Source organism: Chinchilla lanigera, unplaced genomic scaffold, assembly GCF_000276665.1.
Source record: "Chinchilla lanigera isolate Chin_1 unplaced genomic scaffold, ChiLan1.0 scaffold00085, whole genome shotgun sequence".
Taxonomy (NCBI): domain Eukaryota; kingdom Metazoa; phylum Chordata; class Mammalia; order Rodentia; family Chinchillidae; genus Chinchilla; species Chinchilla lanigera.
In genome coordinates, this window is record NW_004955486.1 from 3,719,445 (window position 1) to 3,743,433 (window position 23,989).

The following is a 23,989-nucleotide window of genomic DNA, read 5'->3' on the forward strand; positions in this document are numbered from 1 at the left end:
CCCAGGCTAGTCTTGAGCTCCTGGTGGTTCTCCTGCCTCAGCCTCCCAAGTACTGGAATTACAGGTGTGAGCCACCTCCACTGTGTACATATGCATTTTAAACAAGCACGCAAAGCAGGTGGGATGGTTAGCACCTGTAATGTCGGGTACTTGGGAGGCTGAGCCAGGAGGACTGCATGAGCTCAAAAGTTCAGGGTCAATTTAGACAACATAACAAGACTCTACCTCCGAAAGCAAAAAAGCCCCCAAAGTGGTTCTGTTACCCAGGGTCTGAGATTTGAGAAAAAGCCAGGACTTTAGAAGATGACCCTGGAGGAGTCCACACACCCCCAGTCTGTCCCATCATGCTCTCTGGTCCGGGAGAGCTTGTGTTTGGGGAAACATTTGTGGGGAGAAAGCCCTTGTGTGGAGCACAGGCCACGGAGAGGGTGTGGGTGACACGTGACGTTATGCTGCGGCAAGTTAGGTCGCTGGCATCGATGCTGGTCCTGACATCTCACAGATGAGGAAGCTGAGGCTGGACTCCCATGGATAAACAAGCAGTCCAGGCGCGCTGGGCCCAGATCCATGTTTCTGGGCTTTGGGACCCGTGGGACCCACGGAGCCCAAGTCACCCTGTGCAGGAGGCGCCAGACCTGTTCGGGAGCCAGCTCGGGTCCTTCTGCGGCTGGTGTGTCTGGGACCTGGTTGTCAGCCTGGGGCCCAGTGGACAGCAGTGAGCCTGGAGCTGCAGCTGAGACTTCTGTGAATCACGGCTGCTGTTCCCATAGCAACCAGAGTGCCGTGCCGCCTCTGGGTAAAAGCCGTCCCCGGGGGCCTGGGACTCAGTCGGAGCTGAGACGTGTAGAGCACCCGATCTTGGCTCTGCGCTGCTGGAAACAGCACCTGCTGCCCAGTGGGTGTTGGGTCCACTGGGAGGACCCGGCTGGGGTGGCAGCCATCCCTGCCCCTCAAGGACCGCCTGGGACCTGCTTTTCCAGGCAGCTGTTCCCCAGAGCTGCTGGCAGTGCTGTTGCTGCAGTGGGTAGCAGGTAGAGACGCGCATGGCACTCGAGACAGGACGATGGGTTTGGGGTGGTGCTGCAGTGGCTGGGAGGCCTGGAGCACCTGGCGGGGGGCAGCCGGGCACCTGGGAGCGAGCGGTGAGGCTCAGCATGGTCAGCGCTGAGCCCGGGGAGCACTCGGCCCAGGTCAGCTCCCTATGCTGGCGGCTGAACCCGGGGGTGTGGAGTCCGGGCGTCTGAGCCTGCCAGTACTTCGGAGGCAGGCGTGCAGCCGTGGGCTTGCGCCCCAGAGTGTCTCGCACTGGAACAGTCCTGAGACGCTCTGGCAGAGAGGAGCGAGGATGTCAGGTGGCTGAGCAGGGCATGTGGTTGGGCTCAGGGTCCCTCCTGGCTCCAGGTCATGTGGGCACCCCCTCACAGCCAGGGCACTCCTGGGACCCCCGCCCCTTTGTCAGTTTTTTGAGACAGGGTCTAGCTTTGTATTCAGGCTGGCCTTGGAACTCTCAGCCATCCTCCTGCCTCAGCCTCCGGAGTGCTGATTTCAGAGGTGTGTGCCGCCACGCCCGCGCCCCTCTTTTTCTTCCTCCAGTGATGTCTGACTTGAGCTTCAAGCCTCAGATACCCAGAGGGCCCCGCAGACTCAGGCCCCCTGTCCAAAGCACACCGCTAGTGCCTGTGCCGCCGCCTCCCAGCCCGCTGGCGTGAATGCGCCAGGTTCCTCCCAGCGCAGCACAGACCAGTGACCCCATTGTCTGCCACCCGCGCCGCGCCAGCCTCCCTCTCGCTGCGCCCCTGCATAGTTGGCATTTTTCTCCCCCCCATCACTTGACTGGCTCTATTCAAGGGGCCGAGCTGGCATCGGGTGTGGGATGGGGGGCCGTCAGAGCCCCTTCCTGGCTCAGAGCACTGCTATCAGATGGCCGTGCCGTGGGGCGGGCGGTGAGGGACAGAGCTCCCCCAGGGCACTATCGAGTCCCATGCTGAATTTTCTACAAGGTGTCCCTGGCTGCTTCGGTGATTTGTTTTTAGTAATAGGGATTGGGGCCAGGGCCTTTGCGTGGAACTATGTCCCCAGCCCCTTCGTTTATTTTGAGACGGTCTGGCCAAGCCACTACGTCGCCCAGGCTGGGCTTGAACTTTTCGACCCTCCTCCCTCAGCCCCGCACAGTACTGGGATGTTTGGTGATGTTTTGAAATCCTGGGCCTCGGTTCCTTGCTGATAGTGATGGGGACTGGTCCAGTCTCTGCCAGGAGGCCTGATGAGGCTCCATGTCCACAGGACAGGGACAGGCCAGTCATTTCCCTTCCCCAGCGAAGGCGCAGCCCAGTTCCTGGCAGCACTGAAGGTGTGGGGCAGGGTCTGGGTCTGGTGCTGGGTCCTTCCTCTGCTGTGACTCACCCAGCTGCTTCATCCTACTGAGCTCCAGATTCCTGTCCAAGCTGGGCTCAAACTTGAGAACCTCCTGCCTCAGCCTCCCAGAATTCTGTGGTTATAGGTGTATGCCAACCCCCTCTGGCTGTTACACATCTCCCCACAGTGCTATCAGCTGGGGACCACGATAGTCATGAAGATTAATTCCTGTGCTGCTTCTAAGATTTCTGTAGCTTCACCTCTTGTTTTGAGATCACTGATCCATTTTGCGCTGATCGTGGTATTTGGTGCCAGGTGAGGCTCGGCATCACATTTTGCCTGTGACGGGCCCGTCATCCCAGCACCTTTTCTTCAGTTCTTTGTCCTTGCTGGCTTGGTGCTATTGTCAGAACTCAGCTAACCCTAACCGAGCGTTATTTCCGAATCCCCTTCTGCCTCCAGCTTCCAGCCTGACCTGCCCCAGGCCCACCCACCCCTGCCCACGGCAGCTCTGTAATAGGTGTTGAAGCCAGGAAATGTGAGTCTGACTCGGTCCTTCATTTCAAGGGCATTTTGGTTATTTTGGGTCCCTCGTTTCTGTACAAATTTTAGGGTCGATTTATCAGTTTCTACAAAAAAGTGCGTCTGGGATTTTGAAGGGATTGGGTTCAATTTCTTTCAACAACATTTTATGCTTTTCAAGTGCAGGTTTTGCACTTCATTAAATACATTCCCAGGCTTTCACTGTTAATGCTCATGCCGGTGGGATTACTGCCTTGACTCCATTTTCAGAGTGCTCTTTGCTAGTGTGTAGAGACACACTTGAGTTCTGTTCGTAGATCTCGTAACCTGCGACTTTAACGTACAAGTTTTAACACTGTACTTTTTTAGCAGATTGCTTAGAATTTTCCCCATACAAGATCATGTCGTCCATGAATACAGATAGTTTCATTGCTTCCTTTCTACTCTGGACGCCACTTACTTCTTTTTCTTGCCTCACTGCCCAGCAGGGAGCCCTCAAAGCTGTGTCAGGACTGGGGACATAGCTCAGTGTGAGCGCTTGCCCAGGGTGTGAGGTCCTGGGTCCCATCCGCAGCATGCAAAATAAAGCTAAAGAATATTGAATAGAAACGGTGAAAGCGAGGCAGGAGGATCGCCACAAGTTCAAGGCCTGCCAGGACTACCCAGTGAGTTTAAGCCCAGCTTGAGCTAATAGCAAGACCCTGTCGCAAAAAAATAAAAACAGAAGAAGCCTGGGTCTGGGAGTGCTGTGGACGTGCTGGTGGCCTGTCTGTCCCCAGAGGGAAGCTCCCTGGGGCCGGGCTGGGAACAGTGAGGCCTTTGGGGCAGCACCAGGCTAGAGCTGGGCCCTTCCTGCCCAGCGGCATGGTGGGAGGCCAGGGGGGCAGGGACTCCTGCAAAGCTTTGTCATCGAAGTCCCCATTTGACCTTGAGAGGGTGACTTCCCCACCTGCCCTCCAGGGCAGGACACCAACTGGAATTGGAGCGGGGGTCTTTTCCCAGCTGCCCCACTCCCTTCGGGACACCCGTGCCTTGTGGGCCTGCAGCAGAACCCCAAGGTCCCCAGAAGAAAGCTGAGGAAGGAACTGAGCGGGTGCCACCAAGGCATCTTCTGCTGACACCGCCCCATCACTGCGTCACCCCCTCGGCCTCGTGCCGGGAGGGAGGCAGCCCCGGGGGAGGTGGGCATCTGTTAGGTGAGGGCTCAGCTGCGTTCGCGCACGTGACGTGATTGGAGTCTGTGTTGCCAGGACGATGCCGCCTGCAGCTCTGCTGCGTGGTCCAGGCCTGGGCGAGAACAGAATGTTCCCGAGAAGACAGGGAGCGTTTATAGAGCTTCTCGACACGGGGCCTCCTCGGAAGCCAGAAAACCCAAGGTCCTTCCCGGAAGCGTTTTCTTTTCAGGAATAGAAGTTGTGCCGGGAAATGCCACGAGGCCAGGGAGCAGGACGGGTGGGTGGGACACAGGTGGGTCTCCTGGCACCGCCCTGCTGCCTTGCCAGATGCAGGTGCGGCTCTGTGATGTCACACCCTGTACTCACAGCCCCCTCCTCCAGCACCACCCCAAAGGAGCGATTTCCCTTTGCTGTGCCAGCTGCAGTCGCGCTGGGCACTGTGCACACCAGCCCAGCCGTGGGCAGCCTTTCCTGCCCCTGCTGTCGATCGCCCCTCCCTGGAGCATTCCTTCCGTAGCGCAGGCGAGAAGTTTGTTCAGAGGGCCAGGCGTTACTGTTGGAGGCATGACACAGAGCCACCCTTTAGAAGGATGACCCAGGGCAGGAGACTGGACGCCGGGTGGCTCGCCTGCCTCGGCCTGCCCTGCCTTCCCTGCGGCTCATTCTGGGTGGGGGCGGCGTGGCCTTTCCAGCTCCTTCCTCCTCCCGCTGCCTCTCTGGGTTGTGTGTCAGCGCCTGTCTTACAGAATCAAGACAAAGGCGGTGATTTCATGAGTGCCTGGACTAGCAGCTCCAGCTCAGGATTAGGACAGATTCTAATAAGGATCGAGGGCATTGTCTGTCTCTGGGAGCTTGGCCCCAGCAGGCTGGAGGGGGCCTGGCCACGCTCTGGAGCAGGTGCTTGGGTTTGGGCGGAGGACAAGCTGCCGCAGAGAGGAGTGGCTGTGAAAAGCACCGTGAGTCTGCCGAGGCAGGAGGGAGAGGAGGTTCTGAGGGCCCTGGGCTTCGGTGAACCTGAGCAAGGGGTCTGGGTGGGGGAAATCCTGCTCCAGGGCTGAAGTCCTGAGTCATGGTCCGGGCCCTTCCCACCGTGCAGCCGTGAGGTGGCCCCTGAAACTTCCCCGGAGCCCATGGGGGCCTCGGGCTGTGTGTCCTCCCCTCCCCTGCCCCGCCAGGCTGCAGGAAGACTAGAGGGAAGGGGCTTCCTCCAGCTCCACGCAGGGGGTGGCGGTGGCACAGAGGCATGGCCCACTTTGTCCCAGTCACCCACCAGCACCTCTTGTCCCCTGTCTGCAGGTGCAGAGGATGTGGTGATGGCCTTCTCCAGGTCAGAGACGGAGGACCGGAGGCAGTAGCTGCTGTGAGCCCCTCAGGACGCCCCGGAAGCTGTTGAGGCCCAGACGGTTGTGTGGCTCCCGCTGAGTGGCAGCGCCCACCATCCCTCCGTCCTCCCCCTCCCCCCCCTCCCCCCAGCCTGGCCACGCAGCGGGGCTGACGCCCCGGGGGACACCAGCGTTGCGTTTACATTTGGCTTAAAGGGATGGACTCATGATTGGCTACAGGAAGAAACCTTTTTATTTTTAAATCTTGACCAACGGAAACCTTTTATTTTTATTTCTGACTCTTATTTTTTTAAAAATTTGCGCCTCGGTATCCGGCTTCCCAGGAAGTTGTCCGAGCTCTGGTGCTTTATTTAGGTCATTTTTTAGGAATGTGAAGAGGCCCGATTGGCTGCTTAAACTGGAAAAGGATGGTGATTGGCTGGCTAGTGGGACAGGGTCCTGTCTGTGATTGGCTGCAGGTGTTCTGCTGATACCAACAGCTTCACTATGCTGAATGCAGAAAACAGGGTCTGGGACATTGCTTGTTATATTTGACTTGAAAAAAAAGCAATCAAGTGCGCTTTGCAATATTTATTACACGAGGAGCTTGCTGCCGCCTTCATGTGTTGGGTCTGTGTTTGAACTGACTGGGATTTGGCGCGTGTGTGTGTGTCTGGGGTCCCATCGCCTCCCGTTCCCTGTTGCAGTTGCTGCCAGTCCACTTGCTCTGGGCCTCGGTCCCCCTGCGCATCGCATTCACCTTAATGACCATGCCTGCTGCTCCAGCGAGCAGACCCCGGAGGCCCCAGGCAGAGTCCCCAGCTGGATAAAGGGTCCCTAAAGAGCTCTGTTGTTGTGCACTTGTGACCCGGAGTTTACAGGTGACCGGGATTATGGGCATCACTGCCGTGAGTTGGCACCAGCCTGTCTGTCCCAGGGAGACACTGGCCGGGACACTGGGGCAGCTCTGTTCCCTCTGCCACCCTCCCCGCCCCACTTCCTAGGCCCTTGTCTTGGGCTCCTCCCGGAGAGGAAAGTTGCTGCTCCCGGCTGGGAGCCCCATGACACCCTGGAGGCCAACATGCAGCCGGGTTCCTGGCCCCAGAGCTGGCACCCACGCAAGAGGCCTGACCAGCCCAGCCATGCGCCCCAGGGCCTCCCGCCTGGCACAACGTCCTAGCAACACGCAGCTGCTCCCACCCGCACCCCAGCCCCTACTGTCTGTCTGGGTGTCTCCTGGAAGGGACAGTGGTGTTCATTTACGGAGTGCCCACTTGGAAGGCTGGCTGGCTGGGCGTACCCTGAGCAGGTCCTCCTGGGCAGTCCTCAGATCCAGCCTCAGAGTCACATTTCAGAACAGCGCTCCCCCAGGAGCCTGGAGAAGGGTGGTGGGTGGCAGATGTCCTTTTCCTGCCCTGGGTTCGCAGAGCTCAGTGCATCCTTAGCCCAAGCCCTGGGGCAGCCCTCTGTCGGGGAGGGTCCATCCGTCAGCCTATGCCAGCAGCAGGACTTGAGTGTCCGCTGCACATAGGCCCCTGACCCTGCCTGCTGACAGGAACCTGCCGAGGCCATTGATCCCAGGGAAGCAGGACCTTGGGGAGACACCTTCCCCAGGAGGGGCAGCGCGTGCGCGGGCAGGTGCAGTGTGAGGGTGCAGCGCGCATGCTGCACGCATGCTCACTCACGCACTCCCAGCTCCGTGGCCTGAAGCTCCTGCTGAGTGAGCCCTGGGGATGGGCTCAGGCTCCCTGCCCCCCCCAGGTCCTAGCATCTGGAATGGGGTGTTGCTGGCCACCCCTTTTCTGTGTCCCTGCAGCCCCATCCAGGGCGGTGTGTTTTCCACCCCAGCTTGTCCTTGTTGCAATCCTGGGCCTTGCTTTTCTTCTAGCAGTGACAGCTCTGGCCTGGGTCATCTTCAGAAGAAGTGAAGTCCAAGGGTCGCCAGGGCTGCGCGTCTCAACTGAAAGTGCGTCTGCTGGGGAGAGGGGGCAGGGCAGAGTTTCCTTAGCTTAGTGAGTGAGCTGTGCCGATTCCTCCCTGAAAGTCAGGGCTCTGGGGAGCCTCAGAAACACGCGCGACCCTTTGCCAGGGAGGCCCGGGGACAAGGGGTGGCTGCTGGCACCGAGTCTGGGGACAGGCCGTGGCATGGACCGCAGCTTGGGCTGGAGGCTTCTCACGTCTGTCCAGCAGCCTCACATCCCAGAAAGAGCACCCAACTCCTGACCTCGGAGGTTCGGGGTGATCCTGGGGTGGTACTGAGTGAGGCAGGTGGTCTTCTGGGCACCTGCCCCTTCATGGACAGACACTAAGCACCCACCTGACGCCCCGCAAAAGTCCGCACACAGCACCCGTCCCTCCCAGCACCCCCCAAGTGGAGCGTTTATTGACACGCAGCTGTGTGTTCCGGTTTAGAAGCTGAGATCATTTCTCATTCAGGGATTTTTGCTTTGGAAGCATTTTCCAGAAATTTCCATTTCCACTCTTCTGAGTCCCATTGTAGGTCTCTTCCCCACCCTGTTTACAGTGGACTCGCTGCTTCATTTCCATCCCAAACACTTTCCCCTGGTCTGGGTGCTCTCGGGTTTTCAGAACATAGGCCTGCGTGGCAGTCACATCCTCAAGCCTCGGTGTCAAGCTGCTGGGTGCCTGTGGTCTCAGCCCTCGGAGGCTGAGGCAGGAGGATCACTTGAGCCAGGAGTTCAAGGCCAGCATGAGCAACATAGCAAGACCCTGTCCAAAAAAATATTCTGTCCATCTGTCTATCTGTCTACCTATCCATCTATCTACCTACCTACCTATCTGTCTAGTCTTGGTATTAGATGACATAATAATTGGCCCAAGCTGGGTGTGTTGGCACACGCCTGCAATCTCAGCACTCTGGAGGCTGAGGCAGGAGGATCACCATGAGTTCAAGGCCAGCCTGGGCTACATAATAAGACCCTGTTTCAAAAAAAAAAAAAAAAAAAAAGTCCTAGCAGCCCACACAGAGGTCAGACACAGGAGTCCCCTCCAGAACATCTCTGAAAAGGGCTTGTCCAGCCGTGGCCTGAATACCTTCTGGGGCTGGGAGCGCATCATCACCGAGCATCTTCCATCATCAAGTAACTTAGCTGGGCGTGGTGGCCTGTAATCCCAGCACTCGGGAGGCTGAGGCAGGAGGATCACTGTGAGTTCGAGGCCCACCTGGGCTACAAAGTGAGCTCAAGGCCAGCCTGAACTGCATAGTGAAACCTTGTCTCAAAAAGGAAAAAAAAAAAAAAAAAAATTCATATTTCTCTGTAACTTCCCAGTCCAGAAAGGAATGTGTAATCATTGCAAGAAAGATAAAAATAGACAGACATGGTGGTACACCCTGGTAATCACCAGGAGTTGGAGGCCAGCCTGGGCTACATAGTGAGTTCAAGGTCGGCCTGAACTGCCTACCAAGATCTTGTCTCAAGAAAAGCTCAGCAAATAAAAGCCGTGTTAGCCAAAAGTTACATACAGATACACATTCACGGGCCTCTGCTAGGTAAGTTCTGTGCAGACTCCGCCCCTCCGCGGTGTTCTGCCAACCTTGTCCTGCCTCAGAGGGACCCGCTGGCTTCGGTCCTAGTCCTCCCTCCCCGGCAGAGCTGGCCGCATGGTCCAGAGCTGTCCACCCTGCTGGGTGTGTTACAGGAAGTAGGACGCGTAGGAGGAGCCAGGGCTCCTGGGCAGGTGAAGGGAAGCCTGGGGGAGCCGTGGCTTTTGGGTCCCTCAGCCTAGGCCTGCCCTCCTGGTGCTGGGCCATGTGGCTGTCACTGCCCTGAGGGGAGGAGTGGGATGTGAGGACTGTGAGGCTGGCAGGGCGCTGAGGGAGGCTGAACTGGACCAGAGCGCCCGTCCCTGCGCCCAGCCCCGCCTGTGGAGAGCAGTGGGGATGAACGTGCTCTTCCTTCCTGACAGGTGAACATCCGGGCTTCTCCCAGCTTTGAACAGAGTCCTTTGTCTTGGGGAAACCGATCCTGCCCGTGGCACCCGGTCCAGCTGGTGGGGCCAGGAGCCAGCTTCCTTCTTTTTCTCTCCCAGTGGCGCAGGGCTGCCACCCCTAACCTTCCCCAAGGAGGAGCTGGGCCCAGGCTGACCGGGGCTGAGGTTAGAAAGTGCTCGACCCCATCTGCCATCCCCGGGAAGAACTGGGTGTTCGGAGGTGGAGACTGCAGGCGTCTAGGAGCTGGGGTGCAGCTGGTCCCGATTCAAGAGCGGCCTCGGAGGACCAGGGCAGGACATCAGTGCCTTTTGGATATCAGCCAGCACCTCACCACCTTCTTCTCCTGGACACTGAGCTGTCTCCTCATGGGGTCACCAGGGCCAGCCCTGCTGGACAGGAAGTCAGGCGAGCAGCAGCTCCCAACCCTGCCTGGGCCTCTTCCTGTCCCCAGGGACGGGCCGGAGGAGCACCTGACAGGTGGCCTTCCCTGTTTGCACACCTGTGGGAGCCCCACCCCACCCTGCGCAGCCCCCAAGCCTCTAGGAGTTCCTCCTTCCTGGCCCACGGGCGACCCTGAAAGCTCACATGTTGGAAGCACAATCCCCAAACTCACGTGTCAGTGCTACTTGGAGGGGCCTCTGGGCCGGCTGGAGAGGTAGACGAGGATGTGAAGGTGGAGGCCATGTGATGCGGTGGTGGTTTTATAAGACGACGAAGAGCTGGGACAAGGCAGAAAGATTGCTATCCTGGATAACAGTAATTTAGGGAGACCCTGTCTCAAAAAAAAAGAAAAAGAAAAAGAAAAAACAAGTGCTAGGGAGGAAGCTCAGTCTGATAGCTCTGAGTCCAATCCTGAGTGCAAAAAAAATATTTTTAAAAGAGGAGAGGAAGGGGAGGAGAAGCAGAGGACAGCTGGGTGTGACAGTGCATGCACAGAATCCCAGTGGCTCGGGAGGCTGAGGCAAGAGAATCACAAGTTCAAGTCCAGCCTGGGCCACTTAGACTATGCCTCAAAATTAAAAAATGAAAAAGAACCAGGTATGGTGGCACACGCCTATAATCCCAGCACTTGGGAGGCTGAGACAGGAGGATCCTTTCGAGTTCAAGACCAGCCTGGGCTACAAACTGAGCTCAAGGCCAACCTGAACTGCATAGTGAGACCCTGTCTCAAAAAGACAAAAAAAGAAAAAGAAAAAGCTGGGGATATATCTCCATGTGAAGGCCTTGGGTTCTACCCCCAGCATAAAAAGTAAATGAATAAAACAAAGAGGGGCCTGGCTGGCACCCTTGCTCCCCTGACCAGAGGAAGCCTCTGCCATGTTATCAAGCAGCAAGGCTGCCCCACATGTGGGCACCACGCCCTGGCCTTCACATCCTCCAGAACTGTGGCCAAATAAACTCTCATCTTCATAAACTTCCCAGTCTTGGGTATTTTGTTATAGCAGCAGAAAGCAGACTAAGACACCGTGTGAGTCCCATGTCCCAGTCTTACTAACCCAGCTTGATTTCTGGGTGCTCCTGTGTGCAGGTATGTAGCCCACATCATCCCCAGCGATGGGCAGGGTGAGCGTGTCCTGTCCCTGGGCCACCCCTGGTGGCCACTGAGTGTCCACCCTGATCCATAGGCTGAATCCTCTGCCATGCAGCCGTGGCAGCACACCTCCAGGCTGCAGTTTTTTCTAGAAACTCGTCTTCCACTGGAAATCTAGATTAGACTTGGGAGGCGGAGGCAGAAGGACCCTTCGCGCTCTAGGCCTGGCCTGGACTACATATTAAGCTGGATGCCGTCCCGAACCCCCAAAAGAGATCCTGTCTCAAAAAAATGAATAAATAAATTTAGATTTAGGGTATCTGTGCCCACCATATCCATCTTCATGTCCACATCACTTGGGCAAGGGTAACACTACGGTTCACTGCGAGAGCGCTGGAGGCCGCCCAGCAGCTACCATGACGGCAGAGGCCCAGGTGGCCAGGACATACAATGGCCCTCCCCATGCCTAAGTAGCTCGCAAGTACTTGTGTGCAGCTCAGGCTGGGAAGGGGCCCTTGCTAAACACTTTCTGATGAGCAAGGCAGAGCGGAGATGATCCCTTGGTGGCCTCCAGCCAAGCCGCCTCTGCCGCCCCCTCCAAGCCACTGTCCCCTAAGCCGCGTGCGGGGGAAGGGTGTTAACTGGAGCAGGCCCTCAGCCTTCCCCAACCGGGGAGGGCTGCGAGGGTCCCCGAGATGGATGCTGTGCAGGCTGGGTGGGCAGGCTGGGAGTGGGCAGTGCCGGGGGTGGGAGCTCCAGGGACCCTCCTGCCGCCTGTGCTCAGGCTCCAAATAGAATCACAGCCAGGCGGGGAAGGGGATAAAATTAAATCCTTGATCGTGATCAAGTGGTTAAAAAAAAAACCCTTCAGAACCAGCGGTTCCTTCCCACCGCCGCAGCCAACTCTGCTCCAGATCGAGCGGGGTGGCAGGGAGGAGGAGGAGGAGGAGGAAGAGAGGAAGTTGGTGCCTGAGTGCCTCCCAACACAGCCCCCAGGGCGTGGCACCCAGCTCCTCTAGATGGGGTGCTGAGGCTTACGTTGCCTCAGAACTCACCCCGAGGATGGCTGCCCTGGGAGGAGGTGGGTCCTGGCTCCGGGTACCGCAGACACGGGCTTGAATTGCTGGCGAGGTTGCAGGCTGTGAGCCTCTGCTTCCTAACACGGAGGGTGGAAATGACCACAGGGCCCACTCTGTCAGTGTCACCTGCATCCATCCACTATGGCGTGCCAGCTTGGGGACCCCAGGTGGGGAGCGGCCTTTCCCAGGGCTGAGCTGAGAGGGCTGTGCTGTCGGGAGGGAATTTCAGAACCCAAGATTGACGGATGTCACTCAGCTGCCTTTTTTTGTCTCCATACAGGGGAGCTGGGGGGCCTCTGACCTCCCTTTTAGGATAGAAGCCCAGCTCATGGGACCTCCGGGTCCAGGTGGCTTAGGGCAGGGAGAGCTGTGTGGGAGGCTCAGATCGCCCCAGGTGGTGGCATCTCTGTGGCCCTTCTCTGCCTCAGAACTCACAGAGGCTGCACCTTCTCACCCAGGGTCCTGCCCTGGCCCCCAGGCGGCACCCACAAAGCCAGTGGTGGCCGGAGTTGCTGGCAGCTGGCAGGACAGAGCCTCTTGGGGACCAGCACGGTCAGGGAGGACAGAGGCGCACCTTGGCTGGACACCTAGCAAGCTGACAGGAGAAATAATGGGTAAAAATAGCCCTTCGTTCACCGTAGGCTGCCCATCCTTCCCTGTCCTGTGTAAAAGGAGCCAGAGCAGTGGGCCGGGTCCTGGCAGCAGGAGCCGAGAGCGTCCAGTAGGAACAGGTCCATCCGCGCTGCGGGGGCCCCCACGCCACCACACTGGCTCAGGCCTCTTCTATGGCTATGGCTGCGTTCACTCAGAAAGACTCTCCCCCCGAGCTGTGCGTGCGTGTGCACACCTGTAATCCCAAGCACCCTGGGGTGGGGGGCTGAGGCGGGAGGATGGTAAGTTTGAGCCCATCCTGGGCAATTTAACATTTAATGAGACCCTGTCTCAAAATATAAAAATTGTAAACAGGCTGGGGATGTAGCTCAGTGCAAAGGCCCTGGGTTTCATCCCTAGTACCAAAGAGGGTGGGGAGAAAGAAAACAAAACTGTGTCCCCAACCTGAAGGAGCCCCGTGGTATGCGGGGGGCACACACTGGCTGCCACCACCTCACCCACTCCTGGAGGGTTCTCTCCAGGGGTGGCCCAGCTGCCCAGGGGAGGCTGCGGCCGTACTGTCCCTGGTGCTTTTCCTGGCTGAGCCTGGCGCCAGGTCCCAGCAGAGGAGCGAGGCTGCTCAAGGCTATGCCCGGGGGGGGGGGGTGGTGGCTGGACTGTGCCCTCTCTCCCTCGCCTCTGAGCCCTGAGCCATCTGGCTGGCGTCCAGCTTCTTTCAGGCTCCTCGAGAGTGAACCAGCCCCGCCCGGGCCAGCTGAGCCCCTGCCAGGCCCTCGGGCAGGCCCTGCAGTGCTACTGGGCCAGCAGTCAGAGGTACAGGCCTGGCCCTGACCCCTGGATGCGGAGGCTGCGGGGGGAGATGGACCCAGCCGGCCCGGACATACACAGGGAGGGGCGCTGTCCCCAGAGCTCCTGTACCGGCCTTCGGGACTGTCCTCCTCCAGCCCTGTCCACCTTGGCTCGAGGCGGAGCCAAGGAGGCGGTCGGTCTGCTGGCCCTGGCTTCTGCTGGACGACCCAGAGAGTGGCTTGGGGAGGGTGATTTGTTGGGACAAGACAGGGTATCTGGGCTCACTGGAGCTGGCTGGGCACTGTCACTGCTGGCCTGAGCAGCTCCAGCTCAGGCTGGGGCTGTGGGGCCTACACCAGTGCCCTTGGTGGCAGCCAGAGGATTCACACTGTCCCTCCTCCAGAGGCCAGAGGATGAAGGGCCGGGGCTTAGGAGATTAGGCGCCTCCAGTCATCAGCTGGTGGGCGGGGGAGGGCCGTTGCAGGGAGCTCTGGACAGGGAGCCGGGCGAGGGCACAGTGGGTGACTCCATGTGCCTGAGCCCCAAGGGGCCTTGGGGTCACTGTGCTTTTCCCCACTTACACCCAGCTGCCTACTTCCAGGCACACGGTGGGATTGAGGATCCCCCCCTTATTTTATTTTATTTTATTTTATTTTATTGGTACTGGGAATTGAACTCGGGACCTTGCGTTTGCCAGGAAGGAGCTTGTGCCACTGAGCTATATCCCCGGCCCGATCCCCCCTTATTAACTGTGGCCCTAAGTACTTTCCAGAGGAAGTGTGGCTGGAAGTGATGAGTCCTTAGGATAGAGATTTGCCAGGGCTTTATAAGGTCCCTAAGGCCTTTTGCTCGCCCTCTCTCCCTCCTCCAGTAGAAAGGAAGCTGCCGGGACTTTGGCTCCTTCTCCACTGAGACCTCAGTGCCTGGCAATTGGGGCTGTCAACAAAGCCTTGTTAATGACTGAATAATCTTTTCTATTATTTTTACTAGGGATTGAACCCAGGCCCTTCACACGGAGCTATATCCCCACCCCTTTTATTCAGTGTTTGAGACAGGGTCTCCCTAAGTTGTTGAGATGCTCAGGAGGGACTTGCGATCTCCCTGTCTCAGCCTCCTACTACAGTAGTGGGATTACAGGTGTGCATCCCCATGCCTTGTGGTCGAATAACCTTGACCTCAGAATGGCTCCTCTGCTGACCCCTGTGGCCCAAGGTGCCATCACCCTGTTTTTTATACCAGAGTTGTGTTGATAAAATCTGGGACCTCCAGAGAGGAAGTGCCCTCCCTGCTGGACTAGTCCCTCCCTTGGGGATGCTTGGGGGATACTGGGCCCCCATACCCCTGGTCCTGTTGGGCTCTCTTGGCTGCTGAAGCAATCTGGGGACTAGGATTGGTGAAACAGGGTCTCAATATAGTTCAGGCTCACTAATTAGCCCAGTTCAGCCTCGCTAATTCAGGCTGGCCTCAAACTCCTGGAGATCTTCCTGCCTCAGTCTCTCAAATCCTGGGATTATAGGTGTGCGCCACCACACTCAGCTGCTCTGGGCCTTTTTTGCAGGCAATAGAAACCCAGCTGCAACAGGCAAGGGAGGGCCTGGGGGCAGCTCAAAGGACTGCACCAGTGTCACAAGAACAAGGGCCTCGGGGCCTGGAAGTGGGGACTTGTTTCCTGGACACCGTCTCCCTTTCAGGCCGTCTCTGCTTTGTCTGCCTTGTGGCCTCATCAGCCCCAACCACGAACAGCCTCCTCCTGCTCTGCCACAGGGCTCCCTGCAACCTCAGCCCCCAAGAACCTGTTTCCTCCCAGGGCCCAAAGAAATCCAAAGGCAGTCTCTGATTGGCCGGGTTGGGATCACATGCTGCCCAGCGGGCCAATCATGGGGGCTGGAGATTTTAGTCATAGTCCTGTTGACTAAATGGCCAGGGTACAGCAGGCTGGAGGGCAGAGGGCGGCTATGGTTCCTAAAAGAAAGGTTGTTGTGTGGTCAGAGATGGGATGGTCACTACAGGACGCTGTTCTGGCTGCAGCCCAGAGCCTGCGAAATTCCTCCCTAACACCAACCCTCGTCAGCCTGCCAGGGGGAGGGGAAGGAAGAGTTGGGTGGGAGGCAAATTTTTCTGTTTAGATTTTTTTTTTCTTTTTTGAGACAGGGTCTTACTATGTAGCCAAGGCTGGCCTCAAACTCGTGGTGATCCTCCTGCCTCAGCCTCCCAAGGACTGGGAGTACAGGTGTGTGCCACCACTCTTGGCTCTCCTGTTAAGATTAAGATCAGAGGCTGGGGATTTAGCTCAGCGGCACAGTGCCTGCCTAGCAAGTGCGAGATCATGAGTTTGATTCCCGGTACCAGAAAAAAAAACACAAAAGAAAAAAAAGATTAAGATCAGAGTTTTCCTTTTTCCCCAGTAGACCTAGTTTTCCCATCCGTGGGTGGCACTGTGGTGTCCTGTGACCCCACCTATAATGCCAGGCACCCCATAGGAGGGAAGAGACCAAGCAAGGCTGCCCACTGCGTTCACCCGGGAGACTCAGGGTACGGAAAAGGGGCCCAAGGACACCCAGGTCCAGACACGTATCTCAAGGACCTTTCCCTGTCTGATTTGGTCTCAGAATTCTGGAGACTTTAGCTTTTTAGCTAACTCTGAGGTCTGCACCATAAGAACTGCCTTGGTAGTGAAGTCATATGTACCGGTTCAGGCCTGAGCTCTGCTCCTTATGGGTTGTATCACTTTCTTGTGCCTCCGTTTCCCCACCTGTAACATAGGTGATAACCCCAAAGACTACAGGATTGTGAGAAGTGTGGAATGGGAGCAGGTCTTTGAAACTGGTCACAGTGGCACACACCTGTAATCCAGTACCCCGAGGGAGGCTGAGGCAGGAGGATTGCAAGTTCAAACCCAGCCTGGACAACATAGTGACTCAGCAAGACCCAAGGCTCTAAATAAAAGAAACAACTAAGGATGTAGCTCAGGGAGAAGGCCCTGGGTTTAATCCCCACTACTGCAAAACAACAACCACAAACCACAGGCTGGTTTTGGTTGCAGGGCCTAGAGGCCAGAGAGCTGAAATCCTGGTGTCAGCTGGAGGGGTTTCTCCTGAGGCGGACAGGAAGGACACCAGGGGCCTCTCTCCCAGGACCACAGACCCTGTCTTCAAGGAAGCTCACATTCTGAGATCCTGGGGGTCAGGACGGCTACATGCACATTTGGGGGGATGCAGTTCAACCCTGGGCGGAGGGCATCCTTTCCCTCGAGCCTCTCCCATCCATCCGTGGCCGGGGGCGTGTGGCTGGTGGCCGACCGGAAGAGAAAGTGAGCCCGTAATTGTGCTAATTGCCACAATGCCAGCTCTGCAATTAATATGCTGAGGGAACAAAGAGCAAACGTGGTAATGATACATAATTGGGCCTGAACAGCACCGTGGAGCTCTGCTGTTGGGGCTCCTTTTCGAATTAGTGATAATGAACAAATTAACATCTGTCTCCCCTTGCCCTGCTCAGAGGGTGCCGGGGGACCTCATGGCCGGGTGCCCAGGCCTTTGGAGCCCTGGGAAGGTAAGGGCATCAGCTGCAGCTGTAGAGTGAGGTACCCAGACCCTTCCTGAACCAGCGTTGCAGGCCACGGATGTGGGGCAGCTGAGATCTGGGGGTCTGGGCACAGCTCTTTGTCCTCTATGGCATGGGGGCCCCCGCACCCAGGTGGGGACCGTTAGGGGCTCTGGGGCCCGTTTGGGTGACGTTTCGAGGTCTGCTGCTCAGGACTACAACCTCTGCAGCCTGGGTGGAGGTCAAGTCCAGGGGCTGCTGGCGGACCCCTGAAGAGGGGCAGAGACCTCCAAGAGACACCAGTGAGTGCAGCTGTCCCCTCCTGCTCTGCGGGCGCAGGCCTGGCTCTGTCTCATGGCCCCAGAGACGGGCTGCCCGGAGCCTGTCCCGCCCACGCTTGCCCTTGTGCGGAAGGTGCCCTGCTCAGGCCTGCAGCTGGCACGAGGTGCTTCCGGCCCCCCCCCACAGCAGCCCCTGCACAGCCCCGGGCCAGGCAGAGACCCCACATCCGCAGCTCCTGGACCTCAGGCCCATCCGGATGCACCTCCCACCTCTGGGGTTTGAGGGAGTGGGATTCCCGGCCTCCTCAGCGGCCCCTCCCGTCCCTTCCTGGGCACTGGGGTCTCCTGCCTCCTGGCGCCTGGGCTCAGGGTGGGGACCCATCTTGCCCTGTCCTTCCCAGGCCCGTGCTGGCCCCTCCCCGGCCCCTCCTGCTAAGCCAGCCACAGACAAATCCAGGAAGGGTTCCTGGAGCCAGGCGGCTGGGCTGGCTGTTGGGGAGCAGCCTTCGCCCCCAGCTGCCGCCTCTGCTCATCTGCAGCCCCTAAATCAATGCCCCGATCATCCAAGCCTCGCTCTGCAGCTTCCCTGAGGCTGGAGCCCGGCTGAGCAGGCCAGAGCAGCCTCCCTTCCTGAGGGAGCCGGAGAGCGAGGCCCTGGGGTTGCTGATGTGGCACAGAGAGTGGGAACCTAGGCGTCCCTGCCCCGCCGATCCTGGGCTCGGGGACGGGCAGGGCCCGGCATGTGACCAGCTGGCTGGGATGTCCTGGGGCCCTGGCTCCAGCACGGAGGATGACAGGGCCACAGCCTGGAGCCACCTACCTTGGTCTCCACAGCAGAGACCACAGGACTTCATGTGTAGGGACGGATGAAGTAGGTAAGGAGGGGAGAGGGAGCAGTCACCCGTGCCCTGTATGCACCCCAGGACAACCCTAGCCAGGATGATGGCGCCAGGCCCGGCGCTGAGGGTGCTCCATGCATTATTTATTTTAAATGTGCTTCTGACTGTCTTCTAATTAGTACATGTTTGCAGTCCATAATGCTTACTTACGTTCACTTTAGGGAGTAAACACTTATACTTAACGTATTTTCCGCCTCTTTCTTTTTTTTTTGTCTTTTTGAGACAAGGTCTCACTATGCATTTCAGGCTGGCCTTGAGCTCACTTTGTAGCCCAGGCTGGTCTCAAACTCACAACGATCCTCCTGCCTCAGCCTTCTGATTGCTGGGATTACAGGCATGCGCCACCACGCCCAGCTCTTTTTGTTTGTTTGTTTGAGACAGGATCTGACTATGTAGTTCAGGCAGGCCTTGAACTCATTATGTAGCCCAAGGTGGTTTTGAACTCATGGTGATCCTCCTGCCTCAGCCTCCCAAGTGCTAGGATCACAGGTGTTAGCCACCACACTAGGCATATTTTAATTATTTTTATTCCCATGCACACCACCCCGTCTCTAGATCCCCTTCCTATGTGCAAAAGATTTAGCCAGGTGTGGTGGTGCACACCTGTAATTCCAGTACTCAGGAGACTGAAGGAGGATCATCGTGAGTTTGAGGGCTACATAGCAAGACCTTGTTGGAAAAAAAAATCCGTGTTCCCTATCGTCTCTCACTTTGTTTTCAAAATTATTTCTATTTTGGGTTGCTCACAGAAGCCGTGTTATATGTAAGCTCATGTGTCTGATTTATTTCACTTGACACTGTGGTCTCAGTGCATCCATTTTCCTACAAGTGACTGACTCATTTATCCTTCTTTGTGGCAGCGTACTACTCCACATTCCCAAGCACTGTCCCTTTCTGCCCATGCCCCGTTCCTGTGAGCCTGCCTCTCTGTCACCCCCACACTGCAGAGACAACAGGGAGGAGACCCCCGAGGGCAACACAGGAGGCGGCCCCAGAAGGGGGAAGGGCTTGGGGAGGGTGTGACCTGGCCTGTGACGTCCCCTCCCAGCACAGAGGGGACTTCCTGGCAGCCCTGGCCCAGGTGTTTCTTCACTCACTGTGCCAGCCCAGCATCTTGGCTCAGTCCTGACCACCAGCCTCACCGGAGCCCTCAGTAGCCTCAGCACTCTGGGAGGCTGAGGCAGGATTATCACACATTCAAGTCCAGCCTGTCTAAAAATTTAAAAAGCTCTGAGAATGTTACTTATTTGGAAAGCCCTAGGTTTTTTTTTGTTTTTTTGAGTTGAGGTCTCACTATATTGCCCAGCTGGTCTGGAACTCCCAAGAACCAGCAATACTCCTGCCTCAGCTTCCTTAGGAGATGGGATTACAATTGTGTGCCACCACACAGTTTTTTAATTTTTGTTTTAACTGAGTTACCCTTCGGTCTCCTCCAGTTCCAGGGAAGTAAGCCAGATGAAACCCAGGTGTTCTGACTGGGTGCTGTGGTGCACGTTCATGCTCCCGGCCACTGGGGAGGCTGAGGCAGGAGAATCATTGGAGCCCAGGAGCTGAAAACCAATCTGGGCAAGACAATGAAATCGAGAGACAGAGAGAGAGAGAGAGAGAGACAGACAGACAGACAGACAGAGACAGAGACAGAGACAGAGACAGAGACAGAGAAAGGAAGAAAGAAAGGGCCTGATCCCCTGCCTGTCAGTTCCGTGCAGCTGTGCTGGAGGCTGGACTCCCCTCTGCCCTGGCCTTTCCTTCCTCTTGTCCTCTTCCTCCTGGCCGCAGTGTGGACAGAGCACAGCACATTTGGTTCATGTGTCCTCAGAGGTGGGGACCACGTTTGCTGTTGGTGTAATTCCTGCTGGAAATGAAACAGCCAGGGAGTGAGCACAGGTAGGAAATCTCAGTCTTTATCCCACCTTTGGAGGTGCAAAAATGAGTTGCTTCAGCTGGGCGGTGTGGCACACACCTGAAATCCCAGCGCTCTGGGAGGCTGAGGCAGGAGGATCTCAAAATTGATCCCACCCTAGAAAAGTGACTAAGAGAGACACTGGATCAAAATAAAACGGCTGAGGAGGTAGCATGAAAATAGTGAGCTGCCTGGTCTCTGTGGGAGGAGGGGCCTCCCTTCCTTGGGAATTTTCACCAGCTGGTCATAATTGGTGCTTTGTGTATGGGAACGCTCTCAGTTCTTTCCCAAGGGAGAGCATGGTAGCATGGTGACAGCATTAGAAAAAGTCTGAAACAAGCCCACAGGTGCCAATCTCATTCCGGAGACCATGGGGTACTGCTTTCGAAGTCAGTTTCTTCCTCTTCCTCTTCTTCCTTCTCTGTCTTCTCCTATTTCTTTCTTTCTTTTTCTTTCCAGATAGGTTCTCACTTCGCAGTTCAGTCTGGCCTTGATTATTTGTTTGCTTTTCTTTTCTTTTTGAGACAAGGTCTCATTGTGCAGTTCAGGCTGGCCTTGATTTCACCACGATCCTCCTGCCTCAGCCTTCTCAGTGGTGGGATTATAGGCATGTGCTACCATCTGCTTCATATTTCTGTTCTTCTTTTCCTTCTTCTTTTCCTTGTGATACTTGGGTTGAAACCAGGGAACACTGAGCTACATTCTCAGCCCTTTTTATTTTGAGACAGGATCTCATTAGGCAGCCTGGGCTGGCATTATTTATTTATTTTTGTATTTTTGAGACAGGGTCTTGCTATGCAGTTCAGGCTGGCCTTGAACTCACTTTATAGCCCAGGCTGGTCTTGAACTCACAGTGATCCTCCTGCCCCAGCCTCCCGAGGGATTACAGGCATGCACCACCACCTGTGGCTAGGCTGGCTTTAAACTTGCAATCCTCCTGCCTCAGCTTGCTGAGTGGTGGGATTACAGGTGTCCACCTCCACACCTGGCCCTCGGGGGCAAATTTTAAAAATGAATAAATAGAAGTTAAAAGACTTCTCCCTCCTTACAGGGATGAAGTGACTGGGGCCAGTCCACCAGACACCAGAGATGGGGCCAGAATGCACACCTTCTGGCGCTGCAGGAGATCCTGGTGGTGACCCTGGGCTGCGGTGTCAGTGGTTCCTGCCAGTAGCTAGCCACATTCCTCCTCCTGATTCTTGGAGCACATCCTCAGGAGCCACCTCTGATGATGCTCGCCTGCCTGCCACCCCCTTCCCCATTGGAGACACCGGCGCTCCCTGTAGAGTGACAACGTGCCCATCCTCCCGTCCCCAGGGATGGCTCTGCGCTGTGTTCAGGTTCCTCCTGGTGCCCCTAGACCTGGGCATTGTTGTCCCCAGTAAGGCAGCTGGGCCCCTGAGACCTGGGCCATGCAGGGCTTTGGCTGGGATTCTCGGGGTGATTTCCCACACGGGCTCAGACAGTGAGAAACGGAATCCCAGGAGCCCTGCTTCTAGCCTCATGCTCTTGTGCAGGTTTGACGTTTTGCTCCTCTGAGACACGGGAACAACAAAGTCCCCCCGCCGGGGGTCACTGGAGGCAGAGAGAGCATCATTTGCAGGTATGCAGCTGGGTGTGTGGCGCTGGGGGTGGTAAGGGCGGTCCTGGTACCACTGCTCCAGGGCCCCCATGCTGGCTGCACCAGTGGCTGACCCAGCTCAGACAAGACCCGTTACCCCAAGTCCAGACCAGTCCCCATCTCAGGGCCCTTTTGAGGACGATCAATCCACCACAGGGGAGACCTTTGAAAAGTGACAATATTGCCAGGTTTGGTGGCTCACACCTGTGATCCCAGCACTCAGGAGGCTGAGGCAGGAGCATCACCGTGAGGTATAGGCCAGCCTGGTCTAAGCAGTGAGTTCAAGTCCAGCCTGAGGTACATAGCGAGACCGTCTCAACAAAACAAAACAAACAAACCAAAGGAAGAGCAAAGTGCCAACACGGCTGAGGCTAGCGTCAGGCACGCCTGAACCCGAGGTCTCCCGGCTTCCAGGCTGAGCTCTGTGGCCGGCCACTTCCTGCGGGTGGCATCGCAGCAGGCACAGGTTCACTGAGCTCACCGGCCTCCCACGGCCCCAGCTGGTGCTGGACTCCTTTCATCCACCTCTTTGTTTCTCTAAGGGACAGTGAGGGACAGGAGATAAAGGGCTCAGGGTTCCAGACACGGAGGAGCTTTTGTTTGTGTTTTTAATAGAACTGAATACATTAAACTTCTCCTCTCAGCAGCAGCCCATCGACTCCCAGCGCAGTTCTGAGATCAGACCTTTCTGATTTTATGTTCTGTGAATCTCAAAGGTCCCTGGGAAACCTACAGGGTGGATTTTTTTTTTTTTAACCCTCTGAGACATGAACTCAATTGAAGAAAATCCAACAGCAATTCATTTAGTTCCTCATCGGGCACATACTGAGTAGCTACTCTGTGCTCAGCAGTGTGCAGGGTGTTTGGAAGGCTCTGGTCCCTGGAGGCACAAGAGAAACTACATCCCCCTAGATATCCTAATCCAAGGCTCTATGAGACACTTGTCGTGCTTGTTTTTTAAAGACACAGTCTGGCTATGTAGGTCAGACTGGCCTTGAACTCACTACGTAGCCCAGGTTGGTCTCGAACTCAAAGCGATCCTCCTGCCTCAGCCTCCTGAGTGCTGGTGCTATCCTATTTGTCAGGCAAGGAAAGAGACTCAAGAAATCCCGCAACCTGTCCAAGGTCTCTTGTAGTAGTGGGAGGCAGAATTCTGAGCGTCCCTGCACCATGTGGCTCCTTCAGGCTGGAACACAGTGGGTAGAAGAGAGACAGGAGACGCAGAGGCTGCAGGTTAGGGCAAGCACAGCTGGGCAGCAGCACTTCCAACGGTAGGACGTGATGGTGTGCCGTGTGACACAGCCCGAGGTAGACGCCTGTCCTGTGCTCAGCTGCGTTGCAGGCTGGAGGCTGGCAATGAGGTGGCAGCAGGAAGCCATTCATTGAGGTTAAGAGCCAGCAAGGGCCAGAGCCAACAGCAGCCCATCCTGGGTGACAGGATGACACCTTCAGCTAGAGCAGGGTGGGGTGAGGCGCGAGGACTGGGGCAGGTGCCCTGGAGGGGAGTGTCTTCCCCAGCCCACTGAGGGCGCAGCCTGGGAGGGAGCGGTCTTCCAGCCTGGACCCTTGGGCTTCACTAAAGATGCTAAGAGACCCGAGGCACGTTGAGGAGTGTTCAGGTCCCCTCACGGCTGTCAGACTTTGTTCAGGGTCTTCCTGTTCCCCGGAGAAACAGGTCCACATCCCTGATGCGCCTCAAAGTCGGGTCTCAGTCTATCTTTTTGGGTTCCTCACCCCAATTCTCGCGAACAAGACCCTTGCACTCCCACACCACACTACTCCCAGAGCACTGACGCCCTCCTCCACCCGACTCTGGCTGCCTGCACCCAGCCCCCGCAGCGGCGGACTCTTCCCACAAGTCAGCCCTGAGCACTCTGGGAGGCTGATGCAGGAGGATCCCAAGTTTCAGCCCAGCCTGGGCAATTCAGCTACTTGGTGTCAAAAATAAATGAATAAACAAAAAAGGTCTGGGATGCAGGTCGGTGGGAAGGGCCTGGGTTCAATCCCCAGTTAACCCCCACAAGCTTAGCCCCTGACATTCCGTGGTAGCTCATCCTGCAGTCTTGAATCACCGCTACCGAACTTCTTGCTGTTGGTGGCTCGTTAACCTGGCCACCCTGTCCTGGAGGACTGATGATTCTTTTGAACAGTGTGCAGTGTCTCAACCTGGGAAGCCGTTCGTCTTCCTGACTCGGTTTCCTCCTCTGTAACATGGAGCCGCTGGGTCTCTCCGTGCAGCCGTCCCTCTCCTCCAGCGTGGGACGCTGCTGGGGGCCCGGCTGCGAGGAGGGCACCCCGGGCCACGGGGGGAGGGCGGCCCCCGCGGTGCTCTGCGTTCGCGGCTGCGGGCAGGGTCGGAAGCGCCGCGGGTCCCGCGGGAAGAGCCGGCACCGCCAAGTGGCGCG

At 57.0% G+C, this 23,989-nt stretch overlaps 1 protein-coding gene and 2 long non-coding RNA genes across 3 annotated transcripts in view; all 3 read left to right on the forward strand.

Moving 5' to 3' along the window:
* Positions 1 to 23,989, forward strand: part of Clstn1 (calsyntenin 1) — a gene marked incomplete at its 5' end in the record, with an annotated part of 106,890 nt that overhangs the window by 12,476 nt on the left and 70,425 nt on the right.
* LOC106146601 lies at positions 1,527 to 5,996 on the forward strand. Its single transcript, XR_001231103.1, has 2 exons — positions 1,527 to 5,008; positions 5,349 to 5,996. It is a non-coding gene; the product is annotated as an uncharacterized LOC106146601 (long non-coding RNA).
* On the forward strand, positions 8,596 to 10,296 carry LOC106146602. The gene is made up of 2 exons (XR_001231104.1): positions 8,596 to 9,301; positions 9,425 to 10,296. It is a non-coding gene; the product is annotated as an uncharacterized LOC106146602 (long non-coding RNA).